Source organism: Chrysemys picta, chromosome 1 (genome assembly GCF_011386835.1).
Source record: "Chrysemys picta bellii isolate R12L10 chromosome 1, ASM1138683v2, whole genome shotgun sequence".
Classification (NCBI taxonomy): domain Eukaryota; kingdom Metazoa; phylum Chordata; order Testudines; family Emydidae; genus Chrysemys; species Chrysemys picta.
Genome location: NC_088791.1, coordinates 306141789 through 306155716, shown reverse-complemented (window position 1 = coordinate 306155716; position 13928 = coordinate 306141789). Strand labels below are relative to the sequence as shown.

General features: G+C 39.6%; 1 protein-coding gene across 13 annotated transcripts in view; it reads right to left on the bottom strand.

Moving 5' to 3' along the window:
• The window catches only part of STARD13 (StAR related lipid transfer domain containing 13), a 445413-nt gene that overhangs the window by 58858 nt on the left and 372627 nt on the right, over positions 1 to 13928 (bottom strand). Inside the window, exon 1 of one of the 13 annotated variants that reach the window (XM_065594314.1) lies at positions 5206 to 5224. The exons of the other annotated variants lie outside the window; for them this stretch is intronic. The gene's annotated coding sequence lies outside the window, so the exon portion shown is untranslated. Of the gene's footprint in view, positions 1 to 5205; positions 5225 to 13928 lie in introns of those variants that run through there. 13 annotated transcript variants of the gene reach the window in all.

Here is a 13928-nt window from a genome sequence, read left to right as displayed (position 1 = left end):
TTGGTTGACTAGGAGCCTTCCTGATTATGCAGATTCCCCAGCTAGATGAAAAAAACCTGTGTTGAGATATATAGTAAATGGATATGGGAGGGGATTTTCAAAGGAATCTAAAGGAATTAGGCACTTAAATCCCACTGAAATTGAACAGGATTTTGGCAATGAACTCTGCTAGGTTTCTTTGAAAGTCTCAGCCATAATATGCAGTGATAAGAAAACAGTTTACAAAGCACACTGATATCCAAAATCAGGTCAGATAGCTCTGTTTTATCTAAATGATGTGGTTTAGTTAGAGGTTAGAAACAAGGGGATTCAGATCCGCTTTTATACATCCCCCATCTTAGATATATTGGAATTGGAAAGGTTCAGAATAGGGCAACAAAAATGATTAGGGGTATGGAACGGCATCCGTATGAAGAGAGACTAATAAGACTGGGACTTTTCAGCTTGGAAAAGAGACGACTAAGGGGGGATATGATAGAGGTCTATAAAATCATGACTGGTGTGGAGAAAGTAAATAAGGAAGTATTATTTACTCCTTCTCATAACACAAGAATTAGGAGTCACCAAATGAAATTAATAGGCAGCAGGTTTAAAACAAACAAAAAGAAGTATTTTTTCACACAATGCACAGTCAACTATGCAACTCTTTGCCAGAGTATGTTGTGAAGGCCAAGACTATAAAAGGGTTTAAAAAAAAACTAGATAAATTCATGAAGGATAGGTCCATGAATGGCTATTAGCTAAGATGGGCAGGGATGGTGTCTCTAGCCTCTGTTTGCCAGAAACTAGTGTAACCCACACACCTCCTGGGTGTGGTGTTCTGTACCCTCTAGTGGCACCGAGATTAGTCCATCAATGGCTATTAATCAAGATGGGCAGGGATGGTGTCCCTAGCCTGTTTGCCAGAAGCTGGGAATGGGCAACAGGGAATGGATCACTTGATGATTACATGTTCTGTTCATTCCCTCTGTGGCACCTGTCATTGGCCACTGTCAGAAGATAGGATACTGGGCTAGATGGACCTTTGGTCTGACACAGTATGGCCATTCTTATGTTCTTAATTTTTGAATTACCCAAGGAAGAAGTGTGTAATTTAAATCCTTATCACCATATTAATTACTGCCTGATTATACACTTCATGGTCTGTAGACATGCAAATTACTTGTAGGCAATCAGATATATGACAGAGAAATGCTTTATCCATCTGAGGTGGTCTTCACACTGTGAATTTATATTAAACATTAAGAACTCAGATAATATTTTGGATTACAGTCTGAGGGATTCATAAACAAAATCAGTTGTTTATCATAAATTAATATTCAATTAATTAATGTTGTCTAGTGCCAAGTAAGATGGAAGGTACTTTACAGTATACGAAAAAGATATACTATACAGCACTTAAGGAAGAACTGTAATATGTAAGCCAGAGGGACAGATCCTCAGCTGGTGTGAATTTAATAGGTGGTGCTGAGTCCTCAGCTGGTGTTAATCAGCATCACTCCACTGAAGTTGATGGAACTCTGCCGATGAACACCAGCTGAGTATCTGGCATTGTATATTAGGATTCAGTATTCCTTTATTAGGTATTATTTTTAAAAAGCCTATTTGAACAGACTGTAGAATGTCAGTAATTTATTCTTGCATGACTTGGAAGAGCTGTCATCAATATGCAATCCAGTCACCTTAGTGTCCACATTATTCTGAAAGACATCACTTGTACTAAAGCAGCCATATGATTTCTCTCTGGTTCAGACTCACCATACTGTCTACAGGAGCTGTAATTATCACCATTAAATTATATCTACAGTATTAACATTTCATCATGCCCCAAGACTGTTAGTGGAGAATAATTTATAAAATCTAAGTTAACATAATTAGGGAACATCTACTTAATTTAAATGACTGCCTTTTTCTTAGTTTCTGAAAGGATTAAACATCAAACACACATCACTGTTTAACAGTTTTGATTCAGCTGCTATTTACTGCCCTTGTATTACTAATCAGAACTGCCAGAATATCTTCTCATCAGTACATAAAGAAATGAAAAACCAATAACACTGAGATTAAACTTAAATATTAAATGGAAAAAACACCCAGTAAAACTATAAGCCTGCTCCAACACCCATAGAAGTTATGGGAGTTCTTTTATGAGCGTCAGATCCCAGGTTAATGTAACATTAAGGGGTTGGCTCCACTATTGATGCTACAGTGGCGTAGCTGCGGCACTGTGGTTGTGCCGCTGTGGCGCCGTAGTGTGGACATTTGCTACAGAGACAGAAGGGTTTTTTCCATCGCTGTAGTAAATCCACCTATCATAGAGGTGGTAGCTAGGTTGATGGAAGTGGTGTCTGCACCATGGCTTAGGTTGGTTTAACTTCATCTCTCAGGGGTGTCAATTTTTCACACCTATGTGCAAAATAGCTAGGTCAAGCTAAGTTTTAGGTGTAGACTAGGCCTAAAGCTACACAGTTAAGCTCTACAAAGTCAAGAAATGCCTAAGTTACAATTGAGCACCCAACCTTGACTGTCCTTGTGTGTATAAGATAAAGAACCATTATGTTTTTGCCTGGGATTGTATTATTGGAGATATAGTGTGTAGTCGTGTAATTAATGGCTGTGGACTAAATTCTGCCCTCTTTTATGTTTGTGCAACCCTATTCTAGTCAGTGGAGTCACACTAGAGTAAGTTTGGGAATAATTTAGTCCACAGCCTTTAATTACGTGACCCTATTTCATTACTAATATAATTCCAGGCAAAATCTTAGATGCCTTTCATTTTAATTTGAGGTTAACTATCATTTATACCAAAAAATTCTCCCAACCTTAAGAGAGTGTTGTTCAAGATGTTGGAAAGCTTGGAAAAATCCAAATTGAGGTTGTTTTATTAACCCTTCCAAAATAACACTTTAAGTTACCAAAGGAACCTTAACACTGACCTGATACAACTATGCTGTGAACTAGAAACTCAGAGACAACCTTAGCCATCCACCACATCACTTCATCTCAGTATTCATCTCACCTTACTCTTAATTACGAGTAGATTTTAAAAACTACCTATTAAGATAAAAAAGATGAGCTTTTGGGCCAGATTTTTTAAGTTATTTAGGTGCCTATCAAACTAGGTGCCTATCTGTGCCTGTATGTGCCTAAATACCATTAAAAATCTGGCCCTTGGACTCTAACATAGGATAACGAAGGGAACTCAGAGTTGGGCTACAAGATTTGGAGTACTAGATGTATTCTACACTGTTCTGAAACTATATATCTAAATGCTGACCCAACAAGTGAGAACTAAGACTAGGGTACAAAACAGAACACTTTCGTTAGTCAATTGAAACTCAGGAGCTAGAAGTTTAAATTAGAAGATTTCTAGAATTTGTCTTCACATAAATCAGTTTAGTTTGCTCAGTTGTTTTTGTCATGGAAGTTGAAGTATTGATACAACAGCTGCTTACACAGAAATACATATGAACAGTGAATACTCAGATTAATATGATTGCCACACACAGGCTGTGCATAAACTTTCACCCATCCATGCTATTTGTGAATGGGGAACAGACTAGTTGGCTACCATAGTTAGAGCTATTATGGTTTTAGCATTTTGGCTAAAGGTTCTAGTCTCCTTTCCATACTCATGTGCATGTTTTAAAGGCAACTAGTGGGGGTTATAGGCTCCTATAAAGATGAGAACAGACTCCTAAATCTCTAACTTTAATATAAATTCAAGCTTTCACGCTTGTACCTCATTTAGATCCATTCATAGCCACTAAAACAGCAACAGAGTAACTATGCCCTGTATGCCTTTGCTGAATTCAGAAAAAATGTTGAGTATCTGTTACACTGACACTTCTCATTCCTCAGCCTTGTTACACCAAGGCAACACATGGAAGCCAGATTCATAGGAACTCTTTAATTACTTGCCAGTAATCACTGCCAGCAATAAAGCAGAATTAGCAAAGAACTAATTATCTCACCACCCAGGAATAGAACACTTGGTAACTGTTATTTTTTAACTATGAGCAGAAAAGAAATAAATTGCTTTTGTGCCGAAATACTACGGACAAGCTCACTTTAAGTTAGATGTTGCAATCACCGCTCCATAAAGCTGGATCCTCCCCTTCAGCTATGTGCATGTATTACCACAGGGGAAGACATCAGGAAGGATGGAGATCTGCCAATGGCTGCCTCCTGAAGGCGCAGGAAACTGATTCTGTGGGCTCGACTGGAGGGGAAGTAGAACTAGGAAGGCACAAAGATTCTATTTTCATGCAAGTGTCTCTAGCAGTATAATGGTTTCAGAGTGGTAGCCGTGTTAGTCTGTATCAGCAAAAAGAACGAGGAGTACTTGTGGCACCTTAGAGACTAACGAATTTATTTGAGCATAAGTACTCCTCGTTCTTTTAGCAGTATAATGTGAGGGGAAAAGATACAGACCCTGGTACATTTAGTTTGCTAGCTCAAATCCAAATATAATCTCACGGCCTGTTAGTGAATGATGGGAAATCAGTTTCATAGTCTCAGTCCTGATCCCAAAGGACAGATGTCTCGGTCATGGGCAGTGCCAGTACAATGGGCACCTTTGGGGTAGTCCCAACAGAGGTGAAGCACTGAATAGACTTTCTCTTGCCTAAAAGTGTTCCCTGCATGTAAAGGTTGAGGTATGTTGGCAGAACAGCCAGCAGAAGCTTGCACTGATACTGCCCATGCAAGTACCAGTGTTGTGTATAATTAGAGCACTTACATTTCCAGGGCTGCCCACATCTTAAACAATCAGAAATTCCCCATAAAATATTTTTAAAACAATTAAAAAGCAATAAAAATGAGAGATGAATCAAACTGAAAATATTCCACTCTGAGCGAAGTGTCCCTATGGGAGCTCACGGACTGAACCGTCAGGAAAAAGAGATGGATGGTCCATTGATTAGGGTGCTAGCATGGGACTCAGGAGATCAAGAGTCAATTCCCTGCTCCACCACAGGCTTGCTGTGGGAACCTGGGCAACTCACTTATTCTCTCTATGCCTTAGCTCCCCATAGTTAATGGGGGGGTGGGGGGGAGAGAGGAAGGCATAACAGTCCATCCCTACTTCACAGGGAAGGGAATAAATGCATTAAAGCATGGAAGGTGCTCAGCTACTATGGTAACAGGGGGGCCATACAGCTACCTAAGATGGATGACAGAGAAGTTGGCATGGTCACTTAATACCTTTCTGGGCACCTCAGAGACAAGTTCCTCTGCATTTGTCTTCCATGGCTGTAGTCACAGTGTGCTGAAGACCTCTTGAGAGCTCCATGCCACTGAGGCATTTGGTCCATAATTAACCTAGTGCTGCAGTACTTGAAAAACAAAAACAAAAAACAAAAAAACCCCTTAAAGTTTACTCCCCATGACAGATGTTTTGTACATGGAACTATTTAACCTTTTCTACTGGTACAAGTTTAATGACTCATTCTGAACTACATTCTGCCTTCTGATAATTTAGTAATTAGTCACTAACGGATTTTTTAAAAAGTCACTACATGTTCAAGAGTTTTAGCGTTGGTTTAGTTTAATCCAAGATAAAGGCTAGTTGAGTAAAAAAATAAATAAAGATCATGAGCTTTTATAAATATTGACATGAGTGCCCAAGGGCATGCTTGAAATATTTCCTCCAGACTTTACAGCGCTTTTGGAACTCAGACATTTTAACACTTGTTGCTTGTTCAACGTGTGCTACGTGGTTACACAGAGATCAGTATAAATATTTTCCAGCTTTGGGAACATCCATCATCCCTCCCAGCAGAGTCACAGAAGTTATGCGCCTAATTCAGAAAAATGAAGTGTTTACGGTCTACTCAGTTTCAGAATATGTTTCACAATTTTCTCCAGCGCTCGCAGTATGTCGCTGATGGGTTTGCAATGTACTCCCGCTAAACAGAAGCTGCTTTGTGCTCCCCACTGAAGGAACGCATGCAATTATAATGCCATACTATATTTTGGCAGTAGAAGTTGGAAATAAATTTACAATGGATTGGAGGGATGAAAGACAATCCGCCTGGTAGTATAATTCTGCCGAGTTTTAAAATGGTATGATTAAAGAGGAGAAGATAAATGGTTTTGTGGTTAAGGCAGTGTACTGGGACTCAGAAGTTTGGGATCCAGTTCCCATCTCTGCCGCTGATTTCTTGTGCAACATTGGGGAAAATGTTTAATTTCTTTTTCACTTAGGAAAAATAAAAATGGGAACAATAGCTGTTTATGCCATGAGGATATTGTGAGGATACATTTTTTAGATTGAATCTGCAGCTGTGCCAAGCACAAGCTCCTAGCCATCTTTTCATATACTCCAATCCATGGGGCTGCTCTAACTTAAACTGGCCGGAGCAGTCCCCAAGGACTGTTCTGCTGCCCCCCCTCCCCCGACTGAATCACTGGAGTGCTCCCTTCTCCCCCCACAATGCTCCCTACATGGACCAGGGTGGCGGTGGGGGTTCTGCTGGCTTTATGAAAAGTAAATTGCATATTGCAACTCCTTGTTTCTTTGGCAGATTTTTACTTTTGGAACATAAGAACAGCCATACTAAGTCAGACCATCTAGTCCAGTATCTTGTCTTCCAGCAGTGGACAATGGCAGGTGCTTCAGAGGAAATGAACAAAAAAGGCAATCATTGCCCCATTGTCCACTTCCAGCTTCCGCCAGTCAGGGGATATGGATACTCAGAGCATGGGATTGCTCTTGGCTAATAGCCACTGATGGATCTATTCTCCATGAACTTATCTAGCTTTTTTTTAACCCTATTATAGTCTTGGACTTCACAACATCCCCTGGCAACAAATTCCACAAGTTGACTGTGCATTGTGTGAAGAAATACTTCCTTTTGTTTGTTTTAAACCTGCTGCCTATTAATTTCATCTGGTGACCCCTAGGTCTTATGTTATGTGAAGTAGTAAACAACACTTCCTTATTCGCTTTCTCCACATTAGTCACAATTTTATAGACCCCTATCATATCCCCCTCATAGTCATTTCTTTTCCAAGCTGAAAAGTCCCAGTCTTTTTAATCTCTCCTCATATGGCAGCTGTTCCATACCGCTAATCATTTTGGTTGCCCTTTTCTGTGCCTTTTTCAATTCTAAAATACCTTTTTTGAGATGGATGGCCAGATCTGCATGCAGTAATCAAGGTGTGGGCGTACTGTGGATTTACATAGTGGCATTATGATATTTTCTGTCTTATTATCTACCCATTTCCTAATGGTTCCTAACATTCTGTTCGCTTTTTTGACTGCCGCTGCACACTGGGTGGATGTTTTCAGAGAACTATTCACAATGACTCCAAGTTCTCTTTCTTGAGGGTAACAACTAATTTGGACCCCATTGTTCTGTATGTATAGTTGGGATTATGTTTTGCAATGTGCATTGCTTTGCATTTAAAAAAACCGAATTTCATCTGCCATTTTGTTGCCTAATCAGCCAGTTTTGTAACTTTGTGCAGTTTGCATTGGACTTAGCTATTTTGAGTAATTTTGTATCATCTGCAAATTTTGCTATCTCACTGTTTATCCTTTTTTCCAGATCATTTATGAATATGTTGAACAGCACTGGTCCCAGTATAGGTACCCGGGTAACCCTGTTATTTAACTCTCTCAATTGTGAAATTGGACCCATTTATTCCTAGCCTTTGTTTCCTGTCTCTGCACCAGTTACTGATCCTTGAGAGGACCTTTCCTCTTATCACATAACTGCTTGCTTTTAAGAGCCTTTGGTGAGGGATCTTGTCAAAGGCTTTCTGAAAGTCTAAGTACACTATATCCATTGGATCACCCTTGTTCATATGTTTGTTGACCCCTCAAAGAATTCTAATAGATTGGTGAGGCATGATTTCCCTTTACAAAAGCCATGTTGACTCTTCCCCAACAAATCGTGTTCATCTCCATGTCTGATCATTCTGTTCTTTACTATAGTCTCAACTGATTTGCCTGGTACTGAAGTTAGGTTTAGTGGCCTGTAATTGCCAGGATCACCTCTGCAGCCTTTTTTAAAAAATTGGTGTCACATTAACTATCCTCCAGTCATCTGGAGATAAGCTATCACCAAAACATCATAATATGTACAAGTTCTCCATCTATTTACAGGCACGACAGAATGTGTGGGGACGTGCGCCTCTTCCAGAAGTACCCACATTGTCCAAAGGGTAACATTCCAGATACAATGTTCCATTGATTGACTGACCCTGACTTCGGCATGTCTTTCCTGGATTTATTGATTTTAAGGGTGGTAGAGAGGAGGCTCTCCCCTTATGCCTCCTCGGGCCACAAATCAAGGTCAGTTGCTAAAAGAAGATTAAAAATTGACTCTATGAAAAAACAATAGCCTAAGGGTATGTCTACACTGCAATATAAGCCCAGGATTACCAGACCCTGGGTTTGTTAACCTAGGGCTTGAGCATCTACTTTCATTTGTAACCTCAGTTTAGGAATTATTGAACCCTGGGTCCCAACCTGGGGCTCCAGCATTATGCGGGTCCAAGTCCAACCACCCATATTCCAGACTTCCTAGTGCCCTTGCAAAATATGGCCATTCTAGCCCTTTGCTTGTGGTGCAGTGTGGGAAAACATGACTGTCCACCAAACTTGACTGTCCAGAAAACAAAGAAAGTTAGCCCATGAGACTGAGAGATATTTTTGGCGGACTCTCAGAGCATGAGTCCAGAGTTGCTATGTCTATATTGCAAAGCAACAGGGCTTGAACTCTGGGTCCTGGATTGACTGAGTCTTGGACTGTCCACCCCAGGGGATCCTGGGACCCTGTGTCTGAGCCTGAGTTAGCATGATTTGTTTGTACATGGAAAGGGGGTTAAACTTGAGCCTGAGTTCAAACCTTGGGCTTACACGGTAGTGCAGGCATACCCTGAGACCAGTGTGTGTTTAATATATATCAGAACACTTCCTCCAATCACTATTTGCTTCAGATTCTTAAACCTTGGCTTGAGTACAGTAGCTATCTTTAGAAATCTCACATTGGTACCTTCTGTTGTCAAATCTGCAGTGAAAATGTTCTTAAAATGGACAACATGTGCTGGGTCATCATCCGAGACTGCTATAACATGAAATATATGGCAGAATGTGGGTAAAAGAGAGCAGGAGAAATTCTCCCCCATGAGTTCAATCACAAATTTAATTAAAGCTTTTTTTTTAAATGAGCGTCATCAGAATGGAAGCATGTCCTCTGGAATGGTGGTCGAAGCATGAAGGGGCATACGAATGTGAGCATATCTGGCACAGAATACCTTGCAACGCCAGCTACAAAAGTGCCATGTGAACACCTGTTCTCACTTTCAGGTTTTCATTGTAAATAAGAAGAGGGCAGCATTAGCTCTTGTAAATGTAAACAAACTTGTTTGTCTGAGCAATTATCTGAACAAGAAGTAGGACTGAGTGGACTTGTAGGCTCTAAAGTTTTACATTGTTTTGTTTTTGAATGCAGTTATGTAACAAAAACAAAAATCTACATTTGTAAGTTGCACTTTCATGATAAGGAGATTGCACTACAGTATTTGTATAAGGTGAATTGAAAAATACTATTTCTTTTGTTTATTATTTTTACAGTGCCGGTATTTGTAATAAAAAATAATATGAAGTGAGCAGTGTACACTTTGTATTCTGTGTTGTAAGTGAAATAAATATATTTTAAAATGTAGAAAAACATCCACAAATATTTAATTCATTTCAATTGGTATTCTATTATTTAAAAGTGTGATTAATCACGATTAATTTTTTAAATCACAATTAATTTTTTGAGTTAATTGCATGAGTTAACTGCAATTAATTGACTGCCCTAATAATATGATGATGAAATCTAGAAGTAGTAGGCTTAACTACTGAAGTTACTATCAACTGTATCCAGGAAGAACTTTATCTAAAAGTATAACCAATATAAGTGTCCAAATATCTAAAAGTATAACCAATAACCAATAGTAACTATCGCTCTTTTGCTGATAAGCAGAAATAAAAAGAAGTTTACTGCTCACAAGTATGTATCTCCAAGCAGCAAATATGTCCTGTATAGTACACTTCTGCTGCAGTACCATGCTTTATAGCCACAACACCATCTCTAGTTCAAGACTTCATAAGATAGGAGGAATCTGATTTGGAAATGATATCTCACTTCTTTTACAGTCTGTCACTTTCTATTATGCTGTTACCAGTGCCAGTGTTAGACCCACTGGGGCCCCGGGCAGAAACTATGGAGTTGACCCCCACCTCACCTCCTGCCACCTGGGGCTGAACCCAAAGTCCGAGCCCGCTGCCTGGGGCTGAAGCCCAAGTGGCCCCTGGCATTGCTGCTCATCCCCACCCCAAAATGTTCCTCTGTACCCCCCTCCCCAGAGGACATGCCCCACAACTTAGAAACTTCTGCTTTAGTGTGATTTAGTTCCACTTTTCGAGATTAAATTACTGTAATATTCACATTACATTTTCCCTCAGTGACTCTGTAGATAAGATGTAATTTAGCTCCACGGAGACCCCTGTGGCATGGGACCCCGGGAAACTGCCCTGCTTGCTACCACCTAACACCAGCCCTGGTTGTTACCTTCACACAGCTCTGCATTTTGGGACATCATTTGCAGACAGAATGATGAGATAATTTAGCAGGATGTGGTAAGATCCATAAATGTAAATCTGAAATGCACCATCTACTAAAATTAGGATGGGGAATTTATTGTTTTAATTTAGTTTATGAGATTGTCAGCAGTTAAAACAAGTAGATGTTAATATTTCCATGCACAATTTAATAATCTATTTTAGCCATTTTAAATGTGCACATCATTACAGAGCCTCAGTGCCAGCATGAATAAATGCTACAACTTGTAATACAGTTAGCTGAAAAAGCAGTTGTGAACTCTCTCCTAACAAAACATAAGGACAAACAAATGTCCAACTTCTAGGCCTCTCCAGAGGAAATGCCTTAAGATGAATATTGTTCTTAGGAGATGCTGAGGAAATACTTAACTTAAGCAATGGTGACGGAAGCATAGTGCATATCCTAGGGATTAATGAGCAGCTTGGAGGAGTTGATGGCCTGAATCACAACCTCAGGTCGTTAACCCTCAAATGGTTATTAATCCCCAGGAAATGCTTCATATAAAGGACGTTAGTGCTCTTATAAACTGAAAGGTAGGGGCAGGGGGGAGAAATAGGTTTGCATTCTATTTATGGGATGTATTTTCAAAAAGTACAGACAGATCATTTTTAGGAAGTTGATGCTGTGCACATTAACCAGCCAGATTGCTTGAATTTTCTCTTAACCTTCTGTTCCATTTCTAACGTAGGTTGCCCCTCTGCAGGGCCTCAGAATATTAGCAAGAGGGACTTGCATAGAACAGTTAAATCAGGGACTGAGCAGGAGTCCAAATAGTAAGATTAATAGAAATGTACACTATTAAAAAGGTAGTTATAACTTTTTGTTCTGACCTGCGTACACCTGAATCATCATTGCTTCATTTCAGAATAAAAATAGAAACTTTACTGCAACTGATTCATATGTTATTTCATGGTGAAGGTAACTTTGGATTGAAGGGCAAAGCAGGACAGGTAAACATTTCAGATAGTTAACCTTTGTCTTATTACAGATTTCTAGGATCCAGTTCTCTCATTAAAGTTAATGGTAAAACCTCCATTGACATCAATGGGAGAAATACTGGGTACTAGTAAGAACAAAATCTTCTGGTTCTGGTAGTCTGTACCGATGGCATAAGCAGAAGCAGAGGATGGGGAGGCCACAATGCACTCCTCCATTCTAGGCTTGCTGGGGACTTGGGCCAGTCCCCTGCATAAATAAGAGTGGCAGGTCAAGGCAGCTGGGGATCAGTCAGCCACAGCAACTTCCCAGCCAGGCCCCCTTTTTCCTGGCTACTCTCCCTGTGTTGGGCACCCAGAGGGTTACAGCACTGGGGCTATGAGGAGGGCAATATGCTCCGATGCTATCCTTCTATGCAGGGTGGAGTTGTCCAGTGCTTGGAACCACCGTGTCTATGGCTGCTTTACAATGAGTCTGGATCTGGGTGGATACGTTTCTCTTATATTTTCTGTGGTTAGTTAGTTGTCAGGCCTGGAAATCAGAATTCTTGAGGCATTTTCCAGGTTCTGCAAATGATTTACTCTGCAACTGTGGGCAAATCACTAAGTGTCTGAGCCTCACTCTCTCTCTATAAAAGGGGCATAACAACACCTACAAGGGACATTTTGAGCCTTAATTAATTAATAATGTTTGCAAAGAGTTTGGAGATATATACTATAAGAGTCTTAAGATTCCTGCTCATTTTTTATTGTGATAACAAAGACTGTGACCACATGAAATTGTTCCCTCTGCCCTAAACTGAAGGTAGAAGGTAGAACATTGTTGCACAGTAGAATCATTCTGATTGCATTCTTGTGGCTGATCTCGCACCCCAATTATGCAGCTGTCCAAATTAAGAGACGAAATTAAAAATATCTTCAAATATTTATAATGCAATAATATATGATACTGAATAAAAAGCAAGAGTAAAAGGATATTCACTGCATGTCATATTTTTCTTCTTTTGACAACTTCTGCATTGAAAGGCCAATGCTTAGAATTTCACCAATATTTATTGTTTGGTTAAATTCCATGTAACCTGTTGGCACTAGCCAAATGCATCCTTATTAAATGGAATTTATGTAAATATTATCCCAATTAAAAGTCTCTACCTAGTTATCTATAACATACCCATCACTATGATATCCAAAAGACAAATTCATTGTTATTTTCCGACTAAATTAGTTCCCTGGGAGAAATCTATTAAATGAAATTCTCAAATAAGTGGAGTATAGAAAACTATACATACAAATACAACATTATGAAAAAAGCATTATACATTCTGAATACATCTAAATCTTATACAACATATATGTCCTAATTAAGTGGCACATACAGTACTTACATTTATGTAACTATACTATGAAAAATGAGTTACACATTGTACATTGAAATATGTCTAAATCTTTCTGGAATTAAATATTCCTGGTTTATACATCATTCTAAACAGTGACTACCCAGAGATGCATTGCATACAAATAATTCTAAAGATGATGTTATTTAGCATTACTGCTTTAAACATGGCTGGTAAGCCATAAATCAGATAAATACAGCATCTAGGCACTAAATTGTCCTCTCCGCTTGTAGCTTCTACCTCACTTATTCAAAGCAATAAAGTTATAATATTTTACAAAATTTTTGATAACAGTCTGGCCCTCACCCTCAGCGCCAATTCAGGAATGCAGTTAAGTACGCAGTTAAGTCCATCCTTGTTTCTTCAGGACACGTTAGATCCCATTGACTTAAATAGAGGTTAAGCACATATTTAAATGATGTCCTGAAAAGAGATGCTTTCCTGAACCTGGTCTTAAGCACAGTCTTAAATCGTATTGAAATCAATGGAATTTAAATATAAGTACATGCTTAACTTTAAGCATAAGTATTTGTTGAACTTAGACCACAAGGAGGGCACCATGTCATAGACAAAAGAGATGCATTTTCCAAACAACATCCCCCTCCTCTTCTCTCCTGCTTTCCACACAATGTATCACTCCCTATTTCTTGGTTCTTCTCCTGTCTTTCCAACTGCAGTTTCATGGTCTCCATATCCACATCTCTCCCACTAATGATTTGTACTCCTCAACTGGGGCCACAGAACAAGACATGGGCAGTCAGAGGCAAGGGTCAGAGCTAGACCTGGGAACCAAGCACGGAACAGGACTAGGTCAAGACAGACGCAGGAGCAATCACAGCTGCACTTGTGTCAAGCAACTAGCAATTTGCCACTGCTGCTGAACTTAAATGGAGACTTGCAGGCTCCTTGCAGCCAATTCGGTAGTCCAACCAATCTAGTGATTCTGCCTCAGCCCAGCTGGGCTCATTAGTTGGCCT